This window comes from Canis lupus, chromosome 22 (genome assembly GCF_003254725.2).
Source record: "Canis lupus dingo isolate Sandy chromosome 22, ASM325472v2, whole genome shotgun sequence".
NCBI lineage: Eukaryota > Metazoa > Chordata > Mammalia > Carnivora > Canidae > Canis > Canis lupus.
In genome coordinates, this window is record NC_064264.1 from 19,831,354 (window position 1) to 19,845,400 (window position 14,047).

The window sequence follows — 14,047 nt, forward strand, 5'->3', positions numbered from 1 at the left end:
GTTTTCTTTTTCTCCAAAAGGTCATCAGTGTTGTTGATTTGATAGAAAGACAAAAGTCAATTAACTGCTGATCGATAAAAGGTCATTTTTCTGATCTAGATGAGATGTTTAACCAGAAGGTTTTGAAATGTGTTTTTTAACCTAATCATAAATATTTCTGACACTGAAGGTAATGTGATTAAGGTGTATTAAACACATCAAATTATATACAACTTTTAAAAATTATTGTTCCAACTTCATAAACAGGCATTAACATTTTAAACAATATTTAATGAGAAGGGTGGGCTTGTGAATAAAAACTAGCTAGGTAAATATTTTTGCCTTAAACCTAATGTTACTGTAAATATCAATACAATATTGGCTAAATAAGGTCTAACTGCACAACAATAGAAATCATCCTTCAAGGATATTCACAGCCTATTTGTGTGTTTTTCTGTGAGTTATTTTAAACTCTTACCCTTGATTCAAGATATTGATGCATAGTTAGCATATCTGTTTAAGGAATTTAGCCTATAGATTGGTTTTATATTATATTAGATGCATTCTATCATAGCATGACCTTAGAATGTACTATTTGTGGTCTTTCGCATTCTATAATGATCTGTTAAAACATTACCTTTTTTGTTCCCGGACAATGCTGCCTCAGATAAATTTTCCTTCTCTATTTAAAGATTTGAGGACCTACTAAATGAAGAAGTATAAGAGGATATCCTGCCTTCATGTATCTGCTGTCTTTAGGGTAGATAAGGAGGGAGAGTGTGATGACTCTTCTGTGATGGGTCAGAAGAAAGAGTGGAGGATGGTTAGTGGTGGTTAGTGGTAAAGGTTTGCATATAGACACATTAATGGACAGTTAAGAATACAAAGACCTGAGAGGTACCTGAGTGGCTCAGTTGGTTACGTGTTCTGCTCTCGGTTTCAGGTAGGGTCATGATCTCATGGGTTGTAGGATGGAGCCCTGCTTGACTCTGTACTCAGCAAGGATTTGCTTGGTTCCCTCCCTCTGTCCCTTACTCCACTCATCTGCTCTCTCTCTCTCTCTCTCTCATACATAAATATTAAAAAAAAAAGAATAGAAAGGTGTCACATTATACTCAGGAAGAGTAAGATAAAAATGCAAGAATGGGGAATCAGGGCATGCGCTGTGGTAGGAACATCAGAGCCCAGTAGGGCAGCAGAATGCATTCCTAGATGGCCACCTGGAAAGAACTGAATAGCAAGTGATGGAAGGTTGATCTGGGGTTAATGACTTACTATGGGCCCAGATCTGAGGAGCAGATGTGCTCAGACTGGGACCCGAGCTTTCTGTGCAGCTCTCAATTTACAGGAAGTGCATACTGGGCATAAATATAAATACTATTCTTAAGACCTGGAGTGATTGGACATGGGAGGAGGGGAAGGCAGGGATGTAGTCAGAATTAAGCTTGTGGAATCAGAAAATGGAAACTTTTCCAGTGCAGTAGAATTCTCTTCTTGCTTCAGCTGCCAAAAAATTTACAGCCAAGATTATTGCTGGATTGTTGTGTTCTATGCCAAGGACAGAGCTGGAAGTACCTGTCTACCCCCAGCCAGGTAGACCTTCTTTTACTCTTAATGAACCTATTATGCTTATGCCCTGAGTCACCTTGTGTTCTTTTGGAATTGGGTGGGACATGGTTCTTATATAAACAATGTCAGCAGTTCTGAGAAAACAAAAATCAAATTATTTAAGAGACCATTGAAGAAAAATTAAATGTTTATTATATGAAAAAAAGGAAAATAACATCATATGCAGAATATAATTGATTATTTTTAAAGCAATACTAACGATAACCAGTATAATTTCATAGAAGTGATTGAAAGATATCTAGGTCTAGTGGATATTGAATGCCTACTATGTGCCAGGATACTGTGTGGAGAGACTTAAAAATCACTTTTATTACCACAATGAATGGTTACTATTATCATCATTATCATTTTATTTTTACTCTGACATGTGAGAGGCAAAATGTCCAAATAACAAAACAACTATAATAATAAATAACAACTACTATTTAATGTTTCTTAAGCTTATAAATCTTGGCTTTGGAAGAAATGAAAACAAAATGCATTTATTATTATAATTTTCTTATGTGACCACTTATATATTTGACCAAAATCAGAAGGAAACTACTGATAATTCCTTCTCTTTCTTGTCTTATATCTAAATACTTATATAATATTAAGTACAGAAATAGTGGGCTGTGTCATGTAGCAATCAAAGTAGATTAAATGGCAAAAATTCTTTTTTAAACATTTTTATTTAAATCCAATTAATTAACATAAAGTGTATTATTAATTTCAGAGGTAGAGTTCAGTGATTCATCAATTGTATATAATCCTTTGTGCTCATTTTATCACATATGGCAAAAATTCTTATGCATTTACAGACTCATACATTTTATTTACTAAAATAATGTTCTACTGATTTTCCTGTTTTAGTCAGTAATAACTATACCCTCCTCAAATGCTCAGATTGGCTATTTTGATAGCAGTTATGAATGAATGAATTAGGTAGCAGTCACTCTATACAACAGTTGACAAGAACAATAGCAAGAACCTCATCATTAGGCATCATAGCAAAGCACTGAATGTTTACTTCAGTTGGTAGCTCAAAACTATGTGTTATTAGAAAAAGGATGAGGTCCAATGGCCCATGCTTTACGACACCATTTTACTAATGACAAAGTGAAATTTGCTAGCTGAATCAAGGAGTACAGAAAATTGGTGCTCAATACAAGATAGAAGTTAAGATTTGGCTGACTACATAGCAACTTCTTTTTTCTCCTAAGATACTGTAACTCTGGGTTCTTTCATGTAAACAACAGAAATTCAACTCATGGTTATTTAACTACAAAAGGGCTATAAAAATCTGAGTTGTTGAGGCACTTGGGTGGCTCAGCTGGTTAAGGGTTTGACTTGATTTTGGCTCAGGTCATGATCTCAGAGCTGTGATATTGAGCCCCGAGTCAGGCTCCTGTCTCTGCATGGAGTCTACTGGAGATTCCCTCCCTCACCCTCCCTCATCTCCCCCACTTGCTCACGTTCTCTGAAGTAAATAAATAAAATTTTAAAAAATCTGAATTGACTTTCATGGACCATTTCAGATATTTGGAAATGAAAAAAAACTTTGGTAAAGCTATTACATGTCTCATAATTATTAAAAGGGCAAGAGGAAAAATGTTAGCTGGGCTTTGAGAATTTTTCCCAAAATCTAAAGACTGTCCAAAATGAGTGAACCAACTACACACACTTTACAATCTTGAATAGCAGAAAACCACCAGTGAGATTGGTGATTTCAAAACATATCATTAGACTCCTGATGCCAATCAACATGGCATAAGCTAATCACAACCTATCTTTCCCATTGATTACAATTAAAATCCCTAGACAATAGGAGATTGGGAGATTTGAAAGGTAAATAAAGAATAAATTCAGCAGATCCTAGATGTGACCTAGGAGCTCAACATCTTCTGAAACTGATTTGAAACTGAAGTGAAATATGTAAAATACTGGAATATAGTGGAACACATTAGAAACAACATATGTAAACTCCCTCTTTCCTTTCTTTTAAAAATGTTAATAATGTTAACCTAGTGATTGTAAATTCCAACTTCTATTCTCTTCACACACACACACACAAAGCTTGCTCTAGATTCATCTAATCAGGTATCTGAGAAAGACTGCATCCCTTGATCAATCCACATGTAGATTTGATTTTCGTTCTTATTGTTGATGGTGGCTGTAGGATCTGTGTTTGTTTTGTTTCTTGCCCTACATTGAATTTAAGACATTTTCAGCAGAATAAAGAAGCCTTCATGGATAAAAAGACCTATGAGAACCAGAAAAGACTCAGAAGAAGGAAGTTTTATTTAAAAATAGTGTTAGGGCAGCCCGGGTGGCTCAGTGGTTTAGCACTGCCTTCAGCCCAGGGGGATCGGGATCGAGTCCTGCATCAGGCTCCCTGCATGGAGCCTGCTTCTCCCTCTGCCTGTCTCGGCCTCTCTCTCCCTGTGTCTCTCATGAATTAATAAATAAAATCTTAAAAAAATAAAAAATAAAAATAGGATTAGATGGAGTGCCTGGGTGGCTTAGTAGGTTGTGTCTGCTTTCGGCTCAGGTCATCAACCCAGGGTCGTGAGATCAAGTCCCACATGGGGCTCTCTGCTCAGTGGGGAGCCTGTTTTTCTCTCTCCCTCTGCCTGCTGCTCTGCCTGCTTTTGCTCACTCTCTCTCCCTTTGTAAAATACATACATACATACATACACACACATACATACATACATACATAAAATATTTAAGAAATAATTAAAAAAATAAAAATAGGCTTAGAAAAAGAGAGGAGTGCTATGATCAGAAACATTCGTAAGTTCAAAAGTTTCTGTTGAACAGGTCAACAAAAATGTACTGAGTGATAATTTCATACGATTTGTAAAAACTCTTTCATATATTTTTGAACAAGTAATTATACATAATATATATATACACTCTCTCTCTCTCTCCATATATATATATATATATATATGTCCATTATTTCTTTCTCTATTCTATCCATCTATCTGTCCATCCATCCTCACAGTGATGAGTACTTAGAAATTACAGATGAGAACAATTTGTGTGATAACATAGATATTAAGATTAATTGGAATAACTGATCAGCACCATTGGACAAGTTATCCAAGTTGGATCAAAGCAAGAACAGCAAATATTGCTCTTTACTCTCTTTGAACTTAACTACACCTTTTAAAGTGTTACGCATTGGGAGAGATGAGCTACTAAAAGGAGCCTATCTTATAAACAATAGAGATGGAATTACTACCACATAGCATATATTTAAGTAGGTTCGGTAAGTTAAAGGGGTTAAATATTAATTCATTTGTTAGTACTTGAGTTTTATTGTATAAAGTATGTCCATTTTGTTTCCATATAAATATTACTAAAAGTAAGGCTATCAATAAAATTCTGTTCTTAGAAAAGAAAAGCTTAACGTATTTCAATTAACAATCTCCTAGATAATTACCATTATACTAAAATAAATACTAATTAACATGCTAATTTTGGCAATTAATTGATATCCAATCAACTCACTATAGTTGTTTTATTAAACACCAGTTAATTGTTCAAATTCTTTGCGAGTTTAATGTATAAATTTGGGCAATAAAGCACATTTAATGTTTTCCTTGTTGAGACAATTATATGGCAACTAAATTAACTTACTCTTACTCATTTAAGTTTATTACAATATCATGTATTTAGTGTACAATAAATGTGTAAACTAATTTAAATACTGAGTAAGTGCTAAGGTTTATGTAGTTCTTGACTATTTAAGCACAGTTCCATAAACCTTTCCTAGGAAGAATGATATAAACTGTTTTTTGTGGGTCTTATTCATTCTTTGATTATTTAAATTATAGTTATGAATGTGTGTATATTTATATATAGATATTTACAATAAATAAATTTAATGCTCTGGCCTTTGAAATTACTCAGAACTGTCTTATTCATAAAAGTAAGAATATTTGTCCTTCTAATATATGGTAATAATTTTAGAAAACTATCATCTATTAAGTAGATACCTTCAAATTATTCATTACAGTCTTTTATTTATCAGAAATTATTCAGAAGCAAATCTGAGTAAGCAATATATCTTTCTGGGATTGTTAACCACGAAAAGCTTAATGCAGTTAAAAATTACTTAGGAATCAAATGGAAACACAAACATGCTAAAAGTATTTTTTTCTTTTAATTTCTAAACTTTCACAACCTAAATTTAAAATAACTAATAAAGCCTTTTGCTGTTAGGTTTTTTTCCCTGATTAGTCATGTAGACATCTGCCTCTTATTCATATTACAAATACTTTAGGAAAAATTAAGATTTATTATACAAAGTATACATATTAGCCATCTATTTTTTCTGAAATCAGTGAAAATAGTAATATTCACTTTGATAATACAAGTTATTGGCTTCCATCCAGCCCAGCCTCTGCCTCTAATTTGACCTACCTAAAGCCCTTCCCTTCTAGGATGTGTCAGATGAGTAGTCAGCAATCTTGGGGAGATTGAATATATTTGCCTTACAAACATTTGGGCTTTTTCATTTTTATTTTGGGTCAGTTGTGTAAAGCCTATTTCACAAGTTCTTTATGTGTGTGTGTGTGTGTGAATAAAACTGCCTTTTATTTATTTCATAATAATGTAGACCTGCACTGATGCCCTTTTCTGTTATATAGTATATGCCCTGTTGGCATTCCACTTAATATTGGTTTGAGCTTTGTAATAAAAATAAAGAACCGACTCTTCTCACTCAATTTTTTTCCTCACAATCTCAGAGTTTTCTCTATGGGCAGAGGGCGTCATTCCTCAGTGTCAAAGTATTCAGCCAGAAACATTTGTTGAATGTATCCACATGAATGAACTAAGCGCGGCTGATGCAGAATTCAGGGATGTAGGTACCACTCAATCCTCAGCTTCTGGTCAGTTCCTAGGAATAAGTAAGGTCCCAAACACATAATTAATAGTGTGATATGGCCCCTGTGTGTTGTCAGGAAGAATCTAAAATATTATCAGGAAAGAGCATAAGAAGCCCCCCCTCCCTGATATGCAAAGTTTAAGCAAAGTCAAAGAAAGGAATTATTTTTCCAAGTTTCATGGTGAGCTCAGGAATAATACTGATTTTGACAGGCAGACAATGAAAATTTCAATGAAAACAGAGTCATATTGAAGCATAGTGATTTTGATTCTTAGAATTACAACATAGAAACTGGTTTTGTGTGAAATACAATGACTTTTGTTTTATAATGCTATCACAATCATGGAGGATAACTTGGAATGATCCTAAAGGCAAGCTATTATAAACATTTTCCATTTGCAGAAATGTAACTGCAAGGAGAAAAAATATATATATTTAGAGTGGAATATGAAAAATGAAATTATGGTAAGTCTATAAGATGTTTACATAAAAGTAGATTTTTTTCTATTGCATGGTATCTTAGGGTTCTCTAGAAAAATAAAACCAGTAGGAGACAGAGAGAAAGGGGGAAGCAAAGAGAGAAGAAGAAAGAGAAAGATTTATTATGAGGAATTGGCTTACATGTTTATGGAGGCTGAGAAGTCCTACAATCTGTCATCTGGAAACGTAGGAAAGCCAGTGTTGTCCTTTCAGTCCAAGTCTAAAAGCCTGAGAACCGGAAGAGCCAATGATGTAAATCCCAGTCCCAGGGCAGGTGAAGACCTCTGTCTCAGCTCTAGCAAACAGGATGGAAGTCAAAGGAATGAATTCCTCCTTTCTTTATGTTTTTGTTCTATTTAAGCCCTAAACAGATTGGATAATTTACTCAGATTGGGGAGGAAAATCTGCTTTACCATGTCCGCTTCTTCAAATGTTAATCTCATCTGGCTACATCTTCACAGACATAACCACAAATATAAGGAACCCCTCAGCTCAATCAAGTTGACACAGAAAACAATCTTCACACAAGGTAGTTACAGACTATTAGTGACCAATAAAAGCAAATTATAAATAGTATATATCATATGGTCACAGGTTTATATTGTGTATAAATGTCTTTGTATTCAAAGCCATACCTGTATTTATTTATGTCTTGAAGACATATATAAATTTTTAATAGTTTTGTCTCTATATATTGGGATTATAAATAATGTATTTTTTCTTCTCAGAATTTGTACAATTAACAAATATACATTATTTTTGTAATTCTTTGTAGTTACCTGTTGCTTTTATGTGTTTATCTTTCTCTACTCAGAAAGAAAAATTAAGCACAAATGTATTTTTTTTTTTTTTTTTGTAAGTAGAACATAGAGCCCAATGCAGGGCTTGAACTCACAACTCTGAGATCAAGACCTGAGCTGACATCAAGAGTTGGATGCTTAATGGACAGAACAACCCAGGTACCCCACAAATGTACATTTTTAAATTACTTTTACAAAAGGCATCTCCAATTGAATCAAGAGTAAAAGAAATCTTGTCCATAGAAAAGAGGAGAGTGCCTTCTACATTGTGGATATTCAATGCATGTATATTTATATGAAATAAGATTTCTTATCACTCACTAAATTCCTTAGCCTGTTCTGGTGTATTTATTTACAGAGAAATTATTATTTCATAGTTAGCAACACTTTTGACAGTCCATAATTTACAAAAACATTTCACTTGACAATCTGTAAGTTATAGGAATCACAATACAGATTACTGAAAACAATAATAAATAAATAAATATTCAATAGATTGACATATATATTTCTCATGAATTGCTAATTTCATTCATCCTTAAACTCTGTTATACATCATTTGGAGGAAGTCTATGTATGAAGTTAAAGGGGCACATTTTCTTTTTCTTGATTAATCTTATTTTCCATCATTTATGTCAGGTGATGGCCATAACTCCCATGTAAAATTAAACTACTCCCAGGTTATAGTCATGCCTCTAACCAGAGGCTAAGAATTACACACAGAGACACACACATAGGTGCAGGTAGATATACACAGCTAATATTGTACCCAGATATACTTCATCAATTCTTTGTCAGGTTTAATTTCCATTTCTTTTTCCATAGTTCTTTCTACTTCTTCATAGTTTTTCTCACTTTGCTTATTAGTACTAAGAAATGTGACTGCAGACTGCCTCAAAGTGACACAGATAAGTAGCAGGTCTAAGCCAGTAGAGGATTCCAGATTCTATTCTGTACAATGACAGAGGTGAGAGTATAATTAGCTTTTAAAAAATTTTATTGATTATCCATGCTAAAACAAGATGAGTTATTTTCTGAATAACTTTGGCCTTTCATTTTATACTTTAAGCTTTATGCTGTAACAGTGGTTCTACACAACTGTATGTTTAAGTCATTCTGTTCCTACTATAAGACATATAGATACTTGAACAAAGGCATACAATATATGGTACATTAAAAATATATAAGTGAAAATAATGTTTCCAATTACCTTGTGGATGCACCTTTGGTGCAAAAGAGGTCATTCATCATATGCTTAACACTTGAGAGACAAGAAAAACAAAAATATGTCATTGACTAACCCTGATTTTCCTTGCCCAAACCCAAATCAATTAACATTATGTTATTTTTAATTGGAGTCTTTAAATATGCATTTAGATAAGGAAAAACTTATATCACTGTAAGAGAGAAATCCAATAAAATTGTTTTATATTGTAATATTTGAGCAAACCTATAGTGGCCACATCCGAGGCAACTTCCTCTCTAATACATAGAATGGTGCTATTTTAGAGCTGCAGAAGACTTGAAGATTTTTTTTTAATATCATCATTATAAAAGGAAAGAAAGGAAACAATTCTATGAGAATTACCTGTTTTATCCTAAAGTTTTAAATGTGTTGGCCTTAGAATTGGAACTAAAACTCAGACTTCCTGACTCAATGTACATTAGATAAATCTTTTATGTAGCACATAAATACTTGAACATAAAATTTCAGAATTATGTGTCATCTTAAACATAGACTTCCAAAATTACATATGTTGATACATTTAAAAACTAAATCACACTTTCCCAAAAGTTACAGCTATTTTTGACAGTGAGATAAAATCTGGGCAGTTATGAAACTATAATAAAGTATCACCTCTACTATGAGACAGTAAATAAATAAATGTGTTGTATAAAACAATAAATAAGAGAAACCAACTGTTAATCTAAACTGACCAGTTGTTTATCTGAACTAGTGATGTTTTTAGATTAATATTTTAAAATAATTCTAAAAGAATTTATAAAACCCCAAAGGAGGTAATGCAGTGGGGAAGCAATGAGAAAGGCATTTATTAACTTGTCATTCTAATAAATCTATGTAAACTGTGTAGTCAAACAATTTTTAATAAACTCTTATGTCTATAGACAACTTAAAATTATAAAGATAATATACTTTTATTTATCATTTTCTTTCTTGTTTGAAATATTGGTGCATTTAAACAATAAACCTCCTCCCCCCAAAAGAAAAGAAAATGAAACAAATAAAAAGAAAAAAAATAATGACATGTATCTTTTGGTCCATGGGAAACGATCTTATTTTACTTCTCTTGTATTTCTCAACACAAGGCAAGTAAATAGGATGGCAAATATCATTATATTCTGAAAATTACACCTGGAATACAAATATAAATCATGTCAATATGATGCCACACATACTTGGGCTCAATTTTGTCTTCTAAATATCATCCTTCTCTTCATACTTTAAATGATATGAAAAACATCAGGTTATATTAAAATTTTTTAATAGTTTCTGCTTGGAACTAGGACAAACAAATGAATATAGAGAAGGTGGGCAATGAGTTGAATGAATACTAAAAATCCTAAAAGTAAATTTATGAAGCATGATGCACACATTCATTTGTTGACATCCACTCTATGTCATGTAGCCCAAAAGATAGTGATAACAAAATAGCATGAACAAAATACACTCCCTTACCATAAGAAGATACACACTGATAAGGGAGGCAGGCAAATGAGCAAGATATTACATATTGATGATGACTACAATCATAGAGGTATGTATCAGGTGCTGTGTGAGGCTGGAATGAGGACACTAATCACAGAAGAGGACAAAAGTAACAGTTACAGTCAGCCACTTCAAGAAAGGTGGTGATTTAGCTGAATTTTCAATAATAGTCACAGACAAGAAGAGAGGATACATCCTTCAAAGGAAGCAAGGGGAAAAAAGAAGCAGGAATGTGCAAAGACTGAAAGAGATCTGGGACGATATTTTCAAGGTCACCTAGAGGTCAAAACTGAGGGCCCAAATTAAATGTGTAAATAATGGGACAGAACCTGTCAGTATAGAAAAGTGTACTGTCTAGGGCTTATAAGCTTAAATTTTTATGTCTTCTATACTTGCCTTCAAATTCCTTTCATCTAGGGATGCCTGGGTGGTTCAGCGGTTGAGCGTCTGCCTTTGGCTCAGGGATCGAGTCCCACATCCGGCTCCTTGCAGGGAGCCTGCTTCTCCCTCTGCCTCTCTCTGTGTGTGTCTCTCATTAGTAAATAAATTAAATCTTTTTAAAAAAGCAAATTCTTTTAATCTAAATACTAGCTTTTTACAATAAGCAAGTAACAACTTTTTTCAGTGTTCTCAACTGCAAAATGGAGTGAACACTATATATAACTTGCATGTTGTTGAAAACTTCCATGGTAATGTTTTTATTTTTTTTTCATGGTAATGTTTTTAAAGCCCCAACTCTCCAACTAACCAAATCTGTTCATTGTAACCATGATATATGCATTCCCAAATACAAAGGATAGCATTTATATTATCCTCAATCTCTCAATAGCATTGCAATATTTCACACTCCTTCTTTCTGGAAGGCAATGTAGAGAACTACAATTCCACTTTCTGTTCCTCAAACTTTTCTGACATCTTACACTTAACATGTCTTTTTGTTGGGTCATGTTAATTTTGAAATTTGTCTTTTTGCGTTCTCCTCATTTATAATTCTATATTTTTAGTTTTTTTTTATATTTTTAGTTTTATGAATTTCTTTTATTCCCACAATCTCAAAAGCCATATACGTCTTACAAATATATATTCAAGAGCTTAGTTACCTTATCTGAGCTCTAGTCTACATGTCTAAATGTTCACTGAGTATCCCCACTTGGTATCTTGCTAGTATCTCAATCATGGTAAAATAAAAATTATGATATTGACTGCAAAAATACATTAATTTCCTTTGTCCTTTATTCTAGTAAGGACAGTTACTATTCAACCAGTTAAATTCTCAATTCTGAACGCTGGAAGCCAATATTGACAGCTTCATCTTCTTTCTTTCTATTCATTGTCAAATCTTGCTCATCCTGAACACAGTATATGAATTAGATTCCTCAATTTGTAACCATCTCAGCTTTCATAACCCTGTATTAGACTATTATTCAAATAGTCTTTGAACTAATCTCTTTCCCAACTCTTCTCCAATCCTGGCCACCATGTCAAACCATTCCTTAAGTATCGAATAAAATACACAACATCAAGTTTTTCAAATGCTCAATTATTTAGTGACTTTTCTCCACCTGGATAAGATCCTAAATTTTTTTAGCCAAGATTATAAAGCCTTATAACTCTACCTGAAAATATGCCTCCTGACCATTTTTTCCTAGCTAATATCTACAGCTCTGTTAATTACTGTTTCTACAAAGAGGCATTAAGTAACCCAATCAAATTTGACCCTTCCCCCTTACTCTTCATAATGTCTATTGCAGTCTTGAATGTTACATGTATTTGTATACTTTATATTTATCCCCACCACTAGCTTATGAGCTTCAAGAGGTCACGGATTTTGTATGTGACAAAAGCACATAGTAGGTGCTCAAAACAGTCATTGAATATATGTGTGAATGAACAAATTAGTTATCTCTTGTAGGTATGAGTCAGCATGATCACAAGCATGAAATAGCTAGGATATATGAAAAGTTACTCTTTTTTCTTTTTTGCAACAAAGCAAATAAATTGTAAGCTAAATCCTGTGCCCAAGAGTTTTGGTTAGACTATGCTATATAAACAGTAAAATTTTTAAATGAGTTCCTTTTCTGTCCAGGAGAAAAACAAAACAAAACAAAACAAAACAAAACAAAACAGCAACAACTACATCATCAATTTGAGCATTGTTTCTTTATAGACAAAGTAATAGTATAAGAAGTAATTTTCCTCAGTTCTTCACCTTCAACCACTACTATGTAAAGTTAAAAACAATGTCATCCTATCTTTCAATTTTTGTAATCTAAGAAACCAATGTTGCTAGAAGTTTACTTTTCATCAGCAAGAGCTTGAGATATTGCTCATATAATATCAAATTGAAAGTGACAAGTTGCTGTTGTTAAGACTTCTGGTCTTTGTAGGTTTTCTAGTCTCAATGCAGATTTCTGACATCGGATCAAAAATAACCTGTTTTGTCAAGATAATAATAAAGAAAAGATGGTCGTGGAACTGGTTTATTAAGGTACTTAATCAGATTTTCTCCATAAAAACAAAATAGTTCTATTAAATCTCTTTGGCTTATTTTTAACAGAAAAAAATTAATGTAGTATATGATAGCTAAATAACTTGTTACAGTAAATATTTTTTATTTTTTCTCAGACAATAATAATTAGATACAAAATCTAATGTGATCTATGCTACATAAATGTCTCAAATTTACCTATGAGTACATAGTTTCTTAAATGTATGTTGAAGAACCAAAGATGCCTAAGAGAGAGATGGGAAGCTTTCTTGAACTTGCAGAAAAAGTACTGTCAGACAGATGTTTATGTCTGTGTCTATAACCATTTTTACACCTATATCTATATTTAGATCTATATGTTTTTTCCCCTTCAGACACTTCTCAAACCTGGAAAATGGAAGGACCTTTTAGGTGATGACAGCCACAGGGAAGTCTTAGTATTATGCATGAAGGGGTTTCAAAAGGAAGGCATGAATTTTTTATGAAGTGTGAATGAAGGCAACAGAAGATAGTGAATAGAGCCCAGGTCTTTTCTAGTCATAATTGTAGTGAGTCCAAAGAGGTACAGAAAACCAAGTAGAAGGGAAACAGGCAAAATTTGTCTCTATATTTTTGTGTATTATCATTGAACTAATTTGTCTTTTTTTTTCACCTGAGGAAATCAAAGAAAACAACAAAACAATGAAGGATTTGTGCTGATATCAGATTTTTTAAACTAATTCTTCTTTTATTTTTTACTTCAGTTTTTTCTGAATTCTTGCTTGTATAAATATTTTCAGTTGCTAATTAGAAAGTAACACATAATATTTGTTAAAATTGGCTTATCAAAATGAAATATACATTTAAAAGGATCACAATATAATACTATTTTCAAATAGATCTAGAAGTATATACCCTTAAGCATAATCGATTCACTTTTCATCATTTGTGTGTATATGTATGTTATCCCTAGTATGTACCAAAACCCTATCTTGTGGCTATAAAATGTACAAAAGTGAACACTACATAATCAAAATCAACTCACTGTATTGGCACTGCCACATCCCTGGAAGTATTCTGGAAAT

The 14,047-nt window shown here is 32.9% G+C and overlaps 1 long non-coding RNA gene across 4 annotated transcripts in view; it reads right to left on the reverse strand.

The window, feature by feature from the left end:
• Nucleotides 1–1,819: 1,819 nt before the first annotated feature.
• LOC112678776 (uncharacterized) overlaps nucleotides 1,820–14,047 on the reverse strand; it is a 120,623-nt gene continuing 108,395 nt past the window's right edge. For 3 of the 4 annotated variants that reach the window (XR_003147831.2, XR_003147832.3, XR_003147834.2), the window contains 3 exons: nucleotides 8,978–9,028; nucleotides 7,109–7,262; nucleotides 1,820–6,499 (listed from right to left, as the gene is read on the reverse strand). This is a non-coding gene — a long non-coding RNA (uncharacterized LOC112678776). The remainder of the gene's footprint in view (nucleotides 6,500–7,108; nucleotides 7,263–8,977; nucleotides 9,029–14,047) is intronic. The other variant, XR_003147833.2, reaches the window with a different exon arrangement.